We start from the raw sequence: 16,381 nt of genomic DNA, 5'->3' as shown, positions 1-16,381 counted from the left end.
AGTCTACGTTTTGCTTCTTCGAAATTTGTTTTGTGGTATTCCGGCACTTCCTCGTATTCTATTTCGTTAGGGAGAGACATATTATGCATAAAGATGGAGTATTCAATTGCTGTGTGAAATGCTTCATTTTTCCAGAGTGGATTTGGTGAGGCATTCACACAGAAGTCTTCGGTACAGTTTGTGACAAGAAGATCAACAGTCATGTCTATCTCCTCTGTGTGACGAAGAGCAAGCAAAATTTCTTCCCTCGCACTGACAACTTCAACGAGAGCTCTTCTCTTTCACATATATACACCACTGTTGTATAAAGTGTGCACGCATCATGAGTGCGTTTGTTTATTTCCTTTTACCTCTTCCACTGAATCGCACCAAACTGCTAGAGCATTAGCTAATAAATTCTCTGAGGTGGATGCAGATACTTTCACAGAGGTGTACACGCCGGTGAGCACTCTGCTGTATGGTTTGCCTAGAAGAAGTGTGGACGCGCAAAATCAGCAAAATAAAACAATTTATCGTAAAATGTTGCGGTTTTCCTTGCAAATTTTTCATAGCAAGGCCAGATCTACTCTCTATTAATTGAAGTTCACAGAAGTGTTCGCTCACCATCACACGCCAGTGATTCACTTGGGTGTATTTAAACGAGAGCGCGTGTAAGCGATTCATGCGAAGAGAATGTGTTTCACTCGCGCCAGCTGCTTTATGCTTATGACAGACATGTGAACCAGGAAATCACATGTCTGTCACCCTGAATCACGATGGTATCACGCGAGCATCATGATACAACGGTGATTCCCGTACTACGGTCATTTATCATTGTACTGTTCAAAATCACATCACTGTTTACTGCTACCAGCGCCATTGCCGAGCGTTGGTGAACTCATGAAACAATATTTCTTTCTTCTGAGTATCGAATAAAAAACAAGTTTTGTTTCATTTTGAAAAAATATGTTGGTAAAATGCCAACAAGCAGTATAAAACTTATATACTTTGCAGCATATTTTCAAAAAGCAGTCAAACCAAGAAATGTTCATAAGTTTGGTGAAGTTTTGAAATACAAATAAGGAAAACAATTTATTCATATTTGTACAGAAAATCAGCACTATTGAGTAATTGTTTTCTATTCAATAACAAGTAAATTTATTGTTAAAGTTGATTTAACAACATAATGATGCGTACTTTGAATGTGCATATGATAATTCCATTCATCATATTGGTCCCCTATATTCACATTTGAAAACTCTAAATCTACCAATTATTTTGACTTGTATCATTAGGTTGAATGCCGTTGGATGGAAAGAAAATTTGTTTTTGAATTGTTTAGAAAGAGTCTTAATTTGGGTATGAATAGAGAACAGTGAATCATTTCTTTCAGTGTTGGTGAATTGAAGCAGAACACTTACCAAGTTACATATTCAATTTAAGAAATATAGCATAACAACTACATATAAACTCCTCAAAATCCTAATAAAACCATTATGAGATTATATTCCAGTCTAGTAGACCATTTTTTATAACATTTATAAGCAAAATGAAGCATCAAACCTATGTCAAATCTATTTCGGAATGATTTAAAATTCAAAAGGGCTTTAAAATCAGCTTTATGATAAACCCAATCCTTTTTATGAAAATTTCGTAATGAATAAATTATTACGTTGATAAAATTTTTCTGCAATATGTGTGTGCCATGCCGTTTTTGATGGTTACATACTTATAATATCTTAGATTTATTTACTATTTTAAGACTCAATGTTAAAAGTTTATGCGCTCTTTTTTATCGTTAAAATGCGGGTGAAAAAGGAATTATGACTGAACACGTTTTAAATTTATGCGAATTTGGCAAAAGTCGGCATGATTTACAAACAAATTTTGTGATTCATCACCTTTTTGGTAGAATGTCAGGGTCGTTGCATGAAAAATAGTGCTCGTGTTCCGAAAATTAGTTCTAAAAGCCTTTCACATTTCCTCCATTTTATATTTATATTTCCCTAATAGTACTGATGTTGTACCGTTTAATTCTACTATGTCACCAAACGGTACAACAACAGTACTATTAGTGAAAATATTCTACTAACAGCTCAAACATAAATTTAGCGATATTTATATTTGTTTTATATTTTTATCAGTGAATGTTACGGTAGAACATCAAAATTATGAACATCTAATTTTCCGTAATGCTAATTACATTTAAACAATGAAGAAAAAAAATCCTGTATCTCAGAACAAACGTGTCAAAAATGTAGCTTAAAACCATAAAGTTTAATATGAGTGATACTGTCATCCAATGAACACTAACACACAAGTAGTTTAATAGCTAAGAGAAACATTGATTATATCTGTCATAAATTAGTTGCTAGTATACACTTCAAACCGCAAAAATTCTTGGTTTTTATATTATCGATCATCGGAGCTGAGAAATTAAGCTAAATTTAGAGTTTTTTCGTTTCACGGTACATTCATTCTGTGCGCAAAACATGTCTGTCACCTCATCATTGTACGCGTACAGCGTTGTACAGAAATCACTGTACGGAAATCACATGTCTGTCAGCGGTATTAACCACAAGCACACACTCAAATGCTGTCTATTCGACACTGAGAAGAAGTGCGCTTTCCTCTTTGTGCGATGCTTCGTTTTTTGCATCCTCGGTGTGGACAAGAATCTGACGCCAGCGTGTATCACTCTGGTGAAATGCCATCTCTGAAGATCAAGATATGAATTTTGTTTGTTTTTCACCGAATTAATTTGATTCAAGCCGAATAAAGAAATTTTGTCGAAAAGAAATTCTAGTGTTTCATTTTCTCCTGCAATTTTAAGCAGAATGGATTCATTTTGTCCATCTGTGATGAAGTGAGCGTTTCGTTGGTTAAAATTACCGTATATGTGTAACTTAACTTCTGGTTCCATATTCAACATATTTTTTCTACGGTTTGAAAGAATAGCTCGAAAGTTGGTTTGTTAGCATTTTCAGGGGGAAAGTATACAGAGGCAAAAACATGTTTTTGTCCTGATATAAATACTTTGGTCCAAACATCTTCAAATTCTTTGTGTTTATTTGCTTCAATTTTGTCGGATGAAAAGTCAATGAAGATTCCACCTCCAGATTTTTTGTACTATAGTTACGGTCATGCCGAAATACGTTATAGTTAAATAGTCCAAAAATATCTTCGCATTTTACGCTTTCGTTTCAACTACTTTCAGTTCCAAGAATAACAGAGAAAGAAGATGATGAAATATTTTGTTGAATTTCCTTCATGGTATATGACATTCGGCCCTCCGGGCCTCGGTTCAAAAGTCCGTGTTTCACAGTGATTGTATAGCCTTTCTATATGAGAAAGGCAAAAACATAACGACTATTGCATTGATGCTATCCATATACCAAACAAAGCCTGTTCACCAATTTTTCAGGAATTTTCAAACATTCAATGGCGTTGAATTGAGTTGTATGTACGTATGTATGTATGTATGTATGTATGTATGTATGTATGCATGCATGTATGAAGCCACCATCAGATCAAGACATTACTCGTGGATAGACTTACAGTAGATCCGAATTTGATCAGATTAGGTAGCTTTCATATTACTACTGTTACGAAGGCAAAAAATGGGTTTTAAGGGCCTGGTGCCTTCCAGCAAAAACATCCGGCCATATAATAAAGAAATTTAGCAGTACCAAGTTAAACTTGCCTGATGGTTTGTTTGTTAGAAGGGTGCGTCTTACTCGAGTCTCTGCTTTGCCGGGAAGTACCGATAAAGTTCTTTTACCATTTACTATCCGAACCGGTAAAGTTACCAGAAGTTGGCACTTTCTACTCATCTGGTAGAAAGTAAAAGTTAAGTTATCGTTACTGTTTGCTCAAATGAACATTCACATCTCATCTTTCTGTCCTATATCTTCACATAAATAAAAAAATTTGACGTAGGATTACGTTTTTGTTCACTATACTGAGGTGAAAATTCAAAATACAGAAAATAAGACCGTACAAACAGCGGTGAGGTTTGGAACATCTACATCTTTAACTGATATTTGATATCACATCACATATTTTAGATAATTGATGATCGAATCTTCAATTAGTAACGAACTATTTCTAATTTTCCCAGTTTCTCAAACCATTGTTTGTTTGTTTACCATGATTGTTCAAGTTACCAGTTCCGTTTTCGCATGCCTTTTCCGTTTGAATGTTGATATGATTCCGGCGAAAAAAAGGTAGATCCATGTTTCGTCCACTGCTTCATACCAACGCAAGAAATCCTTTTTATTGCGACAGTGCCGCTCTTTGGATCATCGATACGTTGTTGCTTTTGTTCAATCGTGAGCGAACGAGGCACCCATTTGGAAAAGACCATTTTTATGTACAGATTTTTGCGTAAGATCGTAAAAGCACTTCCAGTTGATATGCTAACCATCTCAGCACATTTTATATCACGAACTTTGATTTTGCGTTCATCCATCACGATTGTCAAAACTTTTTTCCGGATGACTGCCTCATTTGGTCCCGTTTAAAATCAAAATAACACAAATCTTTGTTTTTGATCCGAGTACGGATAACACTTATCAAACTTTTTTCCATAAATGTATAAGTAACGTCACTTACATGTCGGTAGGCTTAATGTTTGTAGTCTGATTGACCTGAAAGTTTGACACCTGTCATCTTAAGTTTGGTACTTTCGTACTTTAGTTTGACATTTCAAACGTCATCTTTGGATTAGTCCCGGGACCTTTTGACTAAAGTGGTATGCACATCAGCGGCTGGACCATTTGTGGATTTGAAGACTGTCCTAAAAAGTACGGGTGTGTTATGTCAGAGACATAACTGGATGTTGTGAATACGAATAAAATTGACATGATTTCTTTACACTTTCGAATTCGAATTGATAGTTGATCGATTGTGTGAATTGCGAAACTTTCCCCCTTTTCACTACTAAAATTTTCAACGATTTTTAACGTCGATTATCTCATTTCGGATTTGCATATTTCATTGAAAGAAACTATCAAGATGCTGTACAGGATCCATTTCTGCCTTTTAGAAGGACCAAATTGTGGAATTCTCTACGATATTTAGCACAGTTCGGAACATTTATCTCGAACGATTTTCGCACAGCGAAAAGTGCATGAAGCAAATCCAATTATTTTGGATTTTCACTAAACTGATGATTTTTACCTTCGATTTGAAAAGAAGTAATCTTACTAGTTCTTTAGATAACATTTAGAGCCATTAGAACGGCTGATTTTATATAATGTTTTACACCTTTAGTTTTCTTTCTCTTCAATGCAAACGACCAGTAGCTCTGCTGTCTCACGCAATCGCTCTTGTTTGAATTGGAACTAGCTTTGCGAAAAAAAACCGCTACACATCCGCTCACAGTGCCAAATGATGGTTTAATGAGTCTTCTCGCCTTGACGACCGGAAGTCAAATGAGAACTACGACCTGTGCGTTTCTTTTTCCAACCACGCAGAAGGTGCGCTCTCCGATGCCGCTGCTTGAATGCGTCTGCTTCCATCCAACGCACAAGAAGAAATTATCGATTCTCGATCACGGTTCCCCTTTTATAAGGTTCAATTCAAGATATGTACCTGACTACCTCAAAATCGTCGTCCTTGCGCGAAAAACCCAAGCGAAAGTAAAGAGTTTTCAAATTTTGAGGAAACCTAATTTTTGAGTTGTTTGTGGTTATCTCACACTGTTCAAAAATATTATCCCAAATTCCTGATCATATTTTTGAAGAAATAGTGAAAGAATTATGATGCTGCCATTAATACAAGTTGAGATATTCACGATTAAGTTCTGCACATTCTTTCATATGGCTATTTTTGAAAAGGCGCCCCATAGTAAAGTAAGTCGTATTCACGACAAAAGTATGGACGCACTTTGATTTCGCTGTAAACAATAGTGTTAGATATTCAAATTTTATTCGATATACTGATAATATTAGACTACAACAACAGAATATTATTCTCAACATTTGCTACTTAGCCATTGTAGACTAGCTGCCGCACCTTCTTGGGAACGTTCCTCATTAAATTCCGAGCAGACTTCTTGGCGATAAGTCTTGGCACTTTTTTCCAATCTTTTTCGAACTGTTGAATGGTTTCGGCTGCCAAGATATGTTTCCTAAGATGTGCCTTCGTTAATGCCCAAAATTCCTCAATTGGTCGAAGTTGTGGGCAATTTGGTGGATTCATGTCTTTTGGGACGAAAGTGACATTTTTGGTAAGAAGCAAGATCTGGCCAGAAGACAACAGGATCCTTGTGGCTTTGAATCATGGGTAGAAGTCTTTTTTGTAAACATTCCTTGATGTATATTTCGCTGTTCATTGAAGCAGTGGTGATGAAGGGTTTCAAAATCTTACCGCAGCTACAAATTGCTTGCCAGACCATAGCTTTCTTACCAAATTTTTCAACTTCAATCGATACCTCGGACTGGTTTAACACTTGTCCTTCTCGCACCGTATAAAATTGTGGTCCCGGCAAGGATTTGTAATCGAGTTTCACGTAGCTTTCGTCGTCCATGATTATGCAGTTCAAATCTCCAGCAAGAATCATATTGTACAGCTTTCGAACCCTCGGCCTGATCGATGCTTCTTGTTTCGGACTACGTTTTGGTTGTTTCTGCTTCTTATAGGTTCGAAGATTCAAACGTTCTTTAACACGAAAAACATTTGAATTCGAAGTGCCCACCTTTTGGGCCACATCCCGAACTGAAACCTCCTTCTTTTGCTCGAACGCCTTCAGTATACGTTTATCCAACTGAGGGTTAGCAGGACCTTTTTTTCGTCCCGTTTTCGGTTTATCCTCAAAGGTGTTATCCTCGCCGAACTTCCTGATCGCATTTCGCACGGCTTTTTCACTTACTCCTTCCATTTTTGCTATCTTTCTCAGTGACAGTCCGCGTTCTGTGAACCATTTGTACACAATTTTTCGACGTTGTTCTGCTGAAAGTCCACGCATTTCGAAATAAACTAATGAAAACGATAAACAACTGCACAAGTGTTTAGAGAAGAGTGTAAACAACAGGACGCAGCCATAAAAATTGACCGATTTTGATCCATTGTGAAATGGCAGCGGTTTTTGGTTGCGTCCATACTTTCTGGGACAGTCTTTATTTTGTGCACCGTTCGATTCGCACGAGGCACATTTTGATCGAAATTCGGCAGTTACATCATATTCGAGAATATTGCAGGATGACCTCCATCATGGGCTACTGGATGAACAAGTTCAGCACGTTCCATCATCAACCCCAACAAACTAAGGAGACACAAATAAGTTTATACGGAACACAAAAGACTGCTGCCTCAATATTCAAAACAAATGTTGGTAGTAATTTTGACACTAGTTGAGTAGTTCTACGTCAACAATTCGAACAACCCCATAGTAGTTTTATGTCGTGTTTAACGCTTAAATGAGGAACTTTGTTATGAAACAAAAAATCGAAAACGTTTCAAACCTCTAATTTACGCGTTTCATGCAAAGTTATATCGAACCAAATAATAAAAAAATTGATCTTACTGTTTGCCTTTCTCATATAGAAAGGTTATGCAATCACTGTGAAAACCGACTTTTGAACCGAGGCCCGGAGGGCCGAGTGTCATATACCATTCGACTCAGTTCGTCGAGTACGCAAAATGTCTGTGTGTGTGTGTGTGTTAGTTCTTTTGCACTAACTTTTCTCGGAGATGGCTGAACCTATTTTCACAAACTTAGATTCAAATGAAAGGTCTTGTGGTCCCATATAAAATTCCTGAATATTGTTTGGATCCGACTTCCAGTTCCGGAGTTATGGGGTAAAATGTGCAAAAAAATTAAAATATGTTTTCTAGCTTTTCTCATAGATGGCGCGACCTTAGATTCAAATGAGAGGTCCTGTGGTCGTAATTCCTGAATTTCATCTGGATTCGACTTCTCGATCCGGAAATATAAGGTAAAGTGTGTTAAAAATTGTATACCATTACTGAAAAGGGCGAAAAACCGTAAAAAGTTTTCTAAATCGACCTCAAATCTTCTTCAATTAATAGTTTTTATTAGTAGACGGTCAAACAAACCGATTTCGGTTATTCTTTTTAGGAATCGAAGTAAACTATTTTGAAGAATACCACAGTATTATATATGATGGTATGATTGATATGAGAAAGGCATCATTACACCACTAGGTGGATTAAAACAGGTTTTTGAGGAATAAATAACATTTCCATTAGAATAAAGCTATACTTGGTCGTACGAAAAATTACACCCCTGGGCTAAGCATGTTTCGCCGGTACTGCACTTACGTACTCAGATCTCACAAGAACGTACTTTTAGTGACATTGATAGTTCTATTACATTACTGATGCACTTCAGACTTCAAGTTTATTATTTTTAAAGTTATGGTATTTATTTTTCTTCATAATTTATTCACCGGTATTCACCCTAAGAAACTTAGCAGTAAAAAAAATAATCGGTCGTAAATGCTGATAATTCATTCTGTTTACACTATTTACAAAATCAAGACTAAATCTGTCCCGTGAATTGTCCGAAGCCGCTTCTGCATAATGATTTCCGTTTTACAAATTACCAGTGCGACAAATTAATTCACCGCCAAATGAATAACGACATCCAAAAGCATTTTTTTTTGCATATCGTGGACAAATTCGATTTCCTGGCTGTCAGACCCCAGTAGCTCAGCTGGCCGAATCCAGCGTCTCAATCTATCTCAGTCATTGGCCTTCCCTTTATATCTACCCAATTTGGCCGAAGGCAAAACAATTCTTCCAGCCGTTTGCACTTAATCCAAGTGCACAAGTGGCAGCTCGGGTAAACATAATCCAAGAAGCAAACGCCCATCCCAGACACTCGAAAGGAACGGCAGACATGGAGGTAGCAATTCAATGCGCGTAAAATGTAACCACCCTACACTGGCCCTAGCAGGCGGGGAGTGGAAACAGTGGTAGCCACGTTGAAATAATAATAATAATACTAGTAATAATAATAAAAATGACCGCGAAACGCGTGCGCGAGATAAGCCGCAGTAGCAGGCGCAGGCAGGCAACCAAACCGCCGCAACCGGAGGCATTCGAGTTTTATAGCCACTTGAATTCGATGAAAAAAGCTGATTTGTATTGTTTTGACAATAGCTTTGTCGCTATCAAAAATGAAACGATGCTGATTTATTATAACAGATACTAATAAACGGTTCACCATCTGGAGGTGTTAGAATAAAATAATAATTATTTGATGTTTTGGGTTTTGAATAGTCATCGCCTGTTTTGGCGCAGTCAATTCGTTCGTTTGAAAATCAATCTGTTATTAGGATTGTCTTGCAAAGGGTTAAAACAAACGCTAGATGTAATTTCATCCGCTTCAATTTATGTGCATCATTTTTTCTCTGTTCGAACCTTGACGAAGTTTGAACGTTCAACCCTTGAGCGTATGTACAGAAGGCGAAGAACTTACCCAACGTGTCTTTGGTCGATTTGATTTACTATTTTTAAATTGGCCTGGCTCCGACATGGCTCAAGTCGAAGACCTAATTTTTTCAATTATTCATGTTGGCATGTACTTCAAACGAGCATTTGTCCCCGTCCATCTGCAAGCGCTCTTTGCTGTAATTCGACTCGCCAGATTTTCTGAACACTGCCTTCAGCCGTTGAGGAATCGTCAGCAGTCAGCGAAAAGGTTGCACCTTCCTACACGTAGGTTAACGGCAGCGCTCTACTGGAAGCTCGCAGTAGTTTTATGAACCACAGGGTACCACTCACAGGCTCCAGAGGTGAAAGGTAAGAAATGAATTGAATACCGAATGGACTCCTTAAACACCAGCGACGAAACCCTCGAAGCGGTTTACTGTACCAAACCAGGCTTAATGATTTCTCGTGAGCATCAACCGTAAGACCATTATGGGAATCCTCTGACACACACAGCAGGTCCCCAGATGACCGGGTCTACTGTCGAGCAATGGTAATGGACACAGCACACAACCGTGATTGATTAACTCATCAATTAGCCAGGCTAAAAGGGTTCACTCAATTCAATTAGCGTGAGACCTCTGGAAAGCAGTTCCACTCGTATGGTTCACGTACCGAGGAAATGTGGCAAACGGGAACATGAAACTTACGACCATCACCTCACTACTTTGTTACTGATGGGTAAGTCGGGAAAGTTTAAAGGCAAGCATCGGTGGTTCAGTGGTAGAATGCTCGCCTGCCACGCGGGCGGCCCGGGTTCGATTCCCGGCCGATGCAAAAGGATTATTATTTTTTGCTGGATTCAATTTGGCACCTGTATGTCACTTAGAGCAAACACAGCAACTGGAAGATTCAAATGGGTAGTCTAGAATAGAACTGAAACTGAAACAAACGTATCCCTTCTTCTTCTTCTTTCTGGTTGGCGTCACCTCACTTGACATGGCACTGCAACTTAGGCTATAGTTCCGGTTAGATTTTGTTTATAGTTCAATGGACTTTCTTTTCACTCGACTACAAGCGAAAATCTCGCCGTGTGGCTTCGTCGAGTCGCCAAAGTACGGAGAAAAATTCTTTCTTTCTCGCGAGATACTCAAATTTTCACCGCACTAACACGATTCAACGTGCTCACCCGTTGAGAGATTCACCAGAAGTGAACGTATTCTTTAGAGTAAATTAAGCAGCTGAGCAATTCCAGGAATGAGTAGACGAAAAAGTGACCAAATCAGAATCGACCTTCTCCGATTTGGATAAAACTTTGCACATGACTTCAGTATGGCAAACCATAAGTTTTGAACCGATTGAGAAGTCAATCCGACTCACGACTTATTTTTAAAATGGGCGTATGTATTTTTGCATTTCACAAAAATTGCCTTTTTCAAATCGTTGTAACTCGGAAACCGTTAATTGTACAAAAATGGCGTTCAGAAAGAAATTTTAGGGAATCGATTTTATTTTTTGTAAGTCAAAGCACTTTCTGAAACCCAAGAAAATCATTAGTTTATTAAAGTGAGTAGAATGTATTTATTCGAACCAAAACTCATTGTGCGTCGTTTTCCGGTTTTTTACAGGCTGTTCGGTACACAAGTGGATGAAAAAGAAGGGCCAGTGTCATAGGCGTCTTGGCACGATTTAGATAAAAATATTTGCATTTTACTAACTTGCACCAGCTTGTTGGAATGGTTGTCGAGATCATGAAAATTTCTGTTCATAGATTTATCATGGCCAACTAGTTCGTAATAACCATATTACACAGAGATACTGTGTCCTCAGTTGCTCAAACTCAATTGAAGTAGTTAATTTGGTAATAAATTAATTAAAATTGTTCTGCAATCTATTTTCGGCTGTAGTTTTTGTGTGTCTCATTTCTCGAATGGACAATGTATGGAACAATTTGTAGAACTAATTTGATACTATTATTTTGCTGAAGGAAGTATGTTGATACGTTAAGGCGTTTAAGAGTTATGCAATATTTTTGAGATTTTTTAAGGTATTTTTAAGACTACTTTAAATAAGTTCAAAAATAACACCCTTCCAATTTTCTCTTAAATTGTCACTTATATTATGACCTTTCAGGAACCGTATAGGATATATTTTTATCGATCTGGCATCTAATGAATATTGATATTTGAAGCTTGACTAGTTTTTAATGAAAAAACAATCATAACTTTTTACTGGTAGAAAACTTGGTTGAGATAAATTGTGCGCAATGATTAGTTCAATAACTCTTCTGAAGACAACATTTCTGTGGAACATTTCACAAAAAAGCTAGAACAAAAAAAGTGATTTTTAAGGAGCCACCCTACTTTTACCTGGGAAAATTGATGTAACTCGATCAAATGAAGAGCAGGTATTTTTTTCAACAAAGTTGATCAAAATAAAATTTCCTACAACTTTATTGTACAACAAAATCACTTTTGAGTTCAATTAAGAAAGTTAGATTTCAGATTTCAATCTGAATGAGGACCACCCTAGTAACTTTTTTCATCAAAAGGAGCGCCAGTTGATTATAAACAACTTTTGTGAAGACACTAACTACAAAAAACTAATATTTAATAGTGAAAATATTTTTGTCACGCTAATTTACCGTTTCGGACCACTGCGCAATGGCAATATGAATTTTGTAAACTTTGAGAAAATTATAAAATTCATCTTCACTCGATTTTAAAGATCGAGCATTCCAATTTAAAATATTCAAATAATTATTTAGCATCACTGTTAAATTTTAAATTCATTATAATATTATTTGCGGATGATCGGATGATCATTTGAAAAAGTTGATCTTGTAGATAGATCATTTTATTTTCAGTTATATCGCCTAAATCGACTTAGTTTAAAGAAGCGAATGGCATTGAAGGAATATTGGTAGGTAAATTTTCTACCTGTAACACTAGTGTAACTGCCATTAGAAGAAGATGATTTGGCCGATCTACCTATTAATAAATTTTGTTCGTTAGAAGATGAACTGGAAGGCGTTCCTGTGTTTTGATTATTTACATTAAAAGAATTAAGAGGTATTTGTCTACCTGTTACCAAAGCGTAACTGTCATTAGAAGAAGATGATGACGAATTCGATCTACCTGTCAATAAATTGTTTTCGTTAGAAGATGAATTGGAAGGCGTACCTTTTTTTGTTTTAAATTCGAAGAAATAAGTACCTTAGAAGAATTGGCATTTGTAACGGTTTTTTGATTTTCAGGTATGTTTTGTAAATTGAAGGTCGTAGATTTTACTTTTTGTCTAAGCGAACGAGCGTTTAAATTTTTTTCCCTGACAGGACATTTCAAATAATTGGATTTATGATTTCCATCGCAATTTGAACATGAAAATTTATCAGTGGTTTCATTCATTGGAAAAACGTCTTTCGAATGCGATTTACCACAATTCAAAAACCGTATATCCATATGAAAATTTTTGATTCCATGGCCGAAGCCTTGACAACGACGACATTGCGTTAAGTTTGCAATACCATTATGCCGTTTATGGTGTTCCCAATGAATTTTAATGTCGAAAATGAAACGAACTTTTCTAAAGTTTTCAAATTGTTTACATCACTTCGATTGAAGTATATTAAGTATTAATGGGAAATTCCAGAGCGTGGTTTAGAAGTACCATTCGCTCTTTTTTCAGAAGTATTACTTGGGAAGGGGCAAAACCAAGCAATTCTTTTAGTTCATTTTTAATTTCATCAGTACTTTGATCATTTTATAAGCTTTTCAAGACAGCCTTGAAGGGTTTGTCTGATTTTATATCATATGAATAAAATTTATGAAGTTTCTCGGACAAATATCAGATAAGACGTTCATAATCTTCCAACCCATCAACCAACACTCGACATTATCCTCTTCGTCCGATTTGAAATGAGACTTTACTTCCAGGAGAAAAGTAGAAAGCTCAGTACGGAATGCTCTGAAGTCGGAAATCATCAACGTCACTGGTGGCATAGATTGTTGCTTCTTCCATGAACGACAACCGTTCATTTTGGGAATTTTAGTAAAATTTTCTTCTATAATATATAGTAAATATTGTTAGACGGCATAGAATCAACGGAAGGGAAATCCGTCCGTTGTCTTTTATTTTTACCTTCCAATTCTATAACATTGTGAATGGTATTAGAAAAATGTTGAATAACGGATTGTGATTTATTCCGTATTGAATTATTTTTAGCCTTAGGCTTGTTGCCTTTCCGATTGGACGTAAGAATTTTTGGAATGAATGAAATTTGAAATTAAATTAACTAGGCTAAATTAGTCTTCGATTAGACTCCTAGTTTGGAAAAGTATTGATAAAGACTGATTTAGTGGTAGTCTTGATAAAGACTGATTAGTTCGAAAAATAGTTCTTTGAATAGCTAGCCTTAAAAAAGGCTGATTAATTTCTTAGTCTTGAAAAAGACTAATTATATTAGAATATCACTCTTTGTATAGCCTTGAGAAAGGCTGACTAATTGTGAGTCTTCAAAAAGACTGTTAGTGATTCAGGTAGCCTTGAAAAAGACTGAAGCCTTGAATCAATGGAACTCTAGGTAGCCAGAAAAAAATTCCAGGAGCCAAGAGTGCGGGGCGAACGACTGTTCAACACCCACTGCTGAACAGTTTCAAGTTGCTTATCGTGTTAAAATGAGTATTGATGAAATTGAACATTCAATGGCTGCGTTCACCTCCTTGATAGATGAAGAAATGATAATATAATGACAATACTTAAGACAAAAAAAACCTTCAAAATTTGCTCCTATTTGAATTATGTCGATTTTTAGAAATATAATTGACAATTTAAATAATATTGGACTGTGAGTTTGATTATTTCGTTTGAAATGAACTATACTTAGATTTATTTCATATTCTTTTCGAAAGTATCCTCGTCCAATCTTCGAGCTGCTTTGGTTTAGAGTGCTGAACATCTGAGTCATGGGTGGTGAACCTTTTTTTTCAATTTCGCAAGCTTGTTAAACCCCTCATTATAGCCACGTCCGTTCTCGCATGCTACATGCAATAATAATAACGAAAAATCCAAAGTCGGGCATCGATGCGAGCAGCGCATGCGCTATCGTAATCGCAATCGCACCATGTGAACGAATCTCGCGATATCCCACGATGCGCACTGATGGACGCCCCAGCATGATGGGTCACACAGAATGCATACGGAGTGAAGACCATTAAATTGGGCGTAAAATCGATTTGATGCTATCGCCCGAGCGGTCGCTTTTTCTTGCCATAGTTCCGCGTGTCCGCCGTTGGTGGAACCTCAGACACCGGTGGAATCGATTGGCCGCACTCAACTAGCTGGTTGATTGTTGGTGGCCCCGTTCGTAAATTGCTCGTGGTACCGGCCGCAACGACGACGGCCGTGGTGGGAGTCTCTCGAAGCGACCATTTTCCGGATATGGTATCTGAGTATAGGACATGCAATGTTCCAGATTTTTTTCTCTAATGGCAATTGGTAGATGAGATAATCACGAACAAATTGCGTTAAAAAATCGGAGAGTCTAATTGAAATTCGTGGATTCGAGACCGGTTTGGAATACCTTTTCATAAAATTATATTCAAAATCCAGTTTTCGGTATGTAATATATATTCATCATAGGAAGAAAAAAACACAACGGGGCATTTCCCACGTGATCACAACTATTCCAACATCATTAGCACTAGCATAGGTCAAGCCCGGACGTACCGAGGTTATTGGTGGGAACAGTTGGCCACCACCTCCTGGGACGGTGCGATGCACGCGATTCAGTTCTCGTGACAACCACCATAGGCGGCCGCCCCACCATAGGCGGTGATCATGTCCGCTTCCATCGTACGCAGCGGAGAGTGAGGGGCAGGTCACTTTCTGCCCAAAGCTGGAAGTTGATTTTAGGTTTTTGTTTTCATCTCGTAGTGCACTGCAAGGCGCGATAATGATTTCTATAATTAACCTTACCGATCGCCGACGACGCTCTTCGATTTGGCACGGCCCAGCGGGTCTTACCTTTCGCGAAGCAACATAATGGCTTCTCGCGGCCGGTGGCCGACCAATCAGCAATCCACTTTTGCCACTGTATATAATTAAAGAGCATTTTGCTCTTTTTTCTGATTAATTTAATTAATTGTACAAAAGGAGCAGCCCTCATCACGCCGCCCGCGAAGTGCGATGCTAATCTGAGAAATGTGCATCGACGGTTAATGATCGCGTTTTTGTTTTGTTTACCCGCTGAACGTCCAGATCTCTCCGTGTCTTGCGACAGACCACCGCTCCGGTTCGCGTCTCAAATCGGTAAAATCGTGCAAACGCTTCTGAATGATAGTAATTTACTAAATTGGTTGGTTCCGATATTATCTACTAACTGCCACGATTTTGTATTGATGAAAATTGTGATTGACATTGTCCTCTGTTTGCCAGAAGAGTTTTAACATTTGGTGGGATTTTTACTTTGCTAGTCACATAAAACCAAAGGAAACATCGCTTATACTTTCAATAGAATTAGATTTTCCATGAAACTTAGAGCCTACTCTGATGAGAAAGTAAGTTACTCTTCACTATACAGGGCCGTGGGTCAATTAAAAGTTTCAAAAATAGTCGCGTAACCTTTTTGCGTCATAATTTTGAACGTTAATAACTCAGTCATTTGTTGATGGATTGACATAATTTAACAACCAATCGATTTGGAAACTTTTAAATTAAACATGTATGGCAACGTCGTTTCAGTATTTCAATAGCATACTATTGAAAAGATGGTTAGAATTGATCTATGTTTTCATCCACCAATCCCATCTGACCAAATTGACGTCATTTTCTTGTTCGGCATAGGAGGCTTTGCGTCATGCATAAAAACACCGCATCATTCTGCGTAGTTCGAAGAGGAAACTATAAATATATGCTGAAAATCATTTCTTGATTTCAGTTGATGCTTGACTGTGAATGAAACAAGTAGCTCGTCCAGTGAGGTGATGACTAGATTGTATATGCG

At 37.4% G+C, this 16,381-nt stretch overlaps 1 protein-coding gene and 1 non-coding gene across 2 annotated transcripts in view; both read left to right on the top strand.

The window, feature by feature from the left end:
* The window catches only part of LOC131434782 (Krueppel-like factor 12), a 398,669-nt gene that overhangs the window by 177,113 nt on the left and 205,175 nt on the right, over positions 1-16,381 (top strand). The window lies entirely within an intron of this gene.
* Positions 10,145-10,215, top strand: Trnag-gcc (transfer RNA glycine (anticodon GCC)). The gene has a single exon. It is a non-coding gene; the product is annotated as a tRNA-Gly (tRNA).

This window comes from Malaya genurostris, chromosome 3 (genome assembly GCF_030247185.1).
Source record: "Malaya genurostris strain Urasoe2022 chromosome 3, Malgen_1.1, whole genome shotgun sequence".
NCBI classification, from domain to species: domain Eukaryota; kingdom Metazoa; phylum Arthropoda; class Insecta; order Diptera; family Culicidae; genus Malaya; species Malaya genurostris.
The sequence above is the reverse complement of the archived record's forward strand: the minus strand, read 5'-3'. Positions and strand labels throughout refer to the sequence as shown.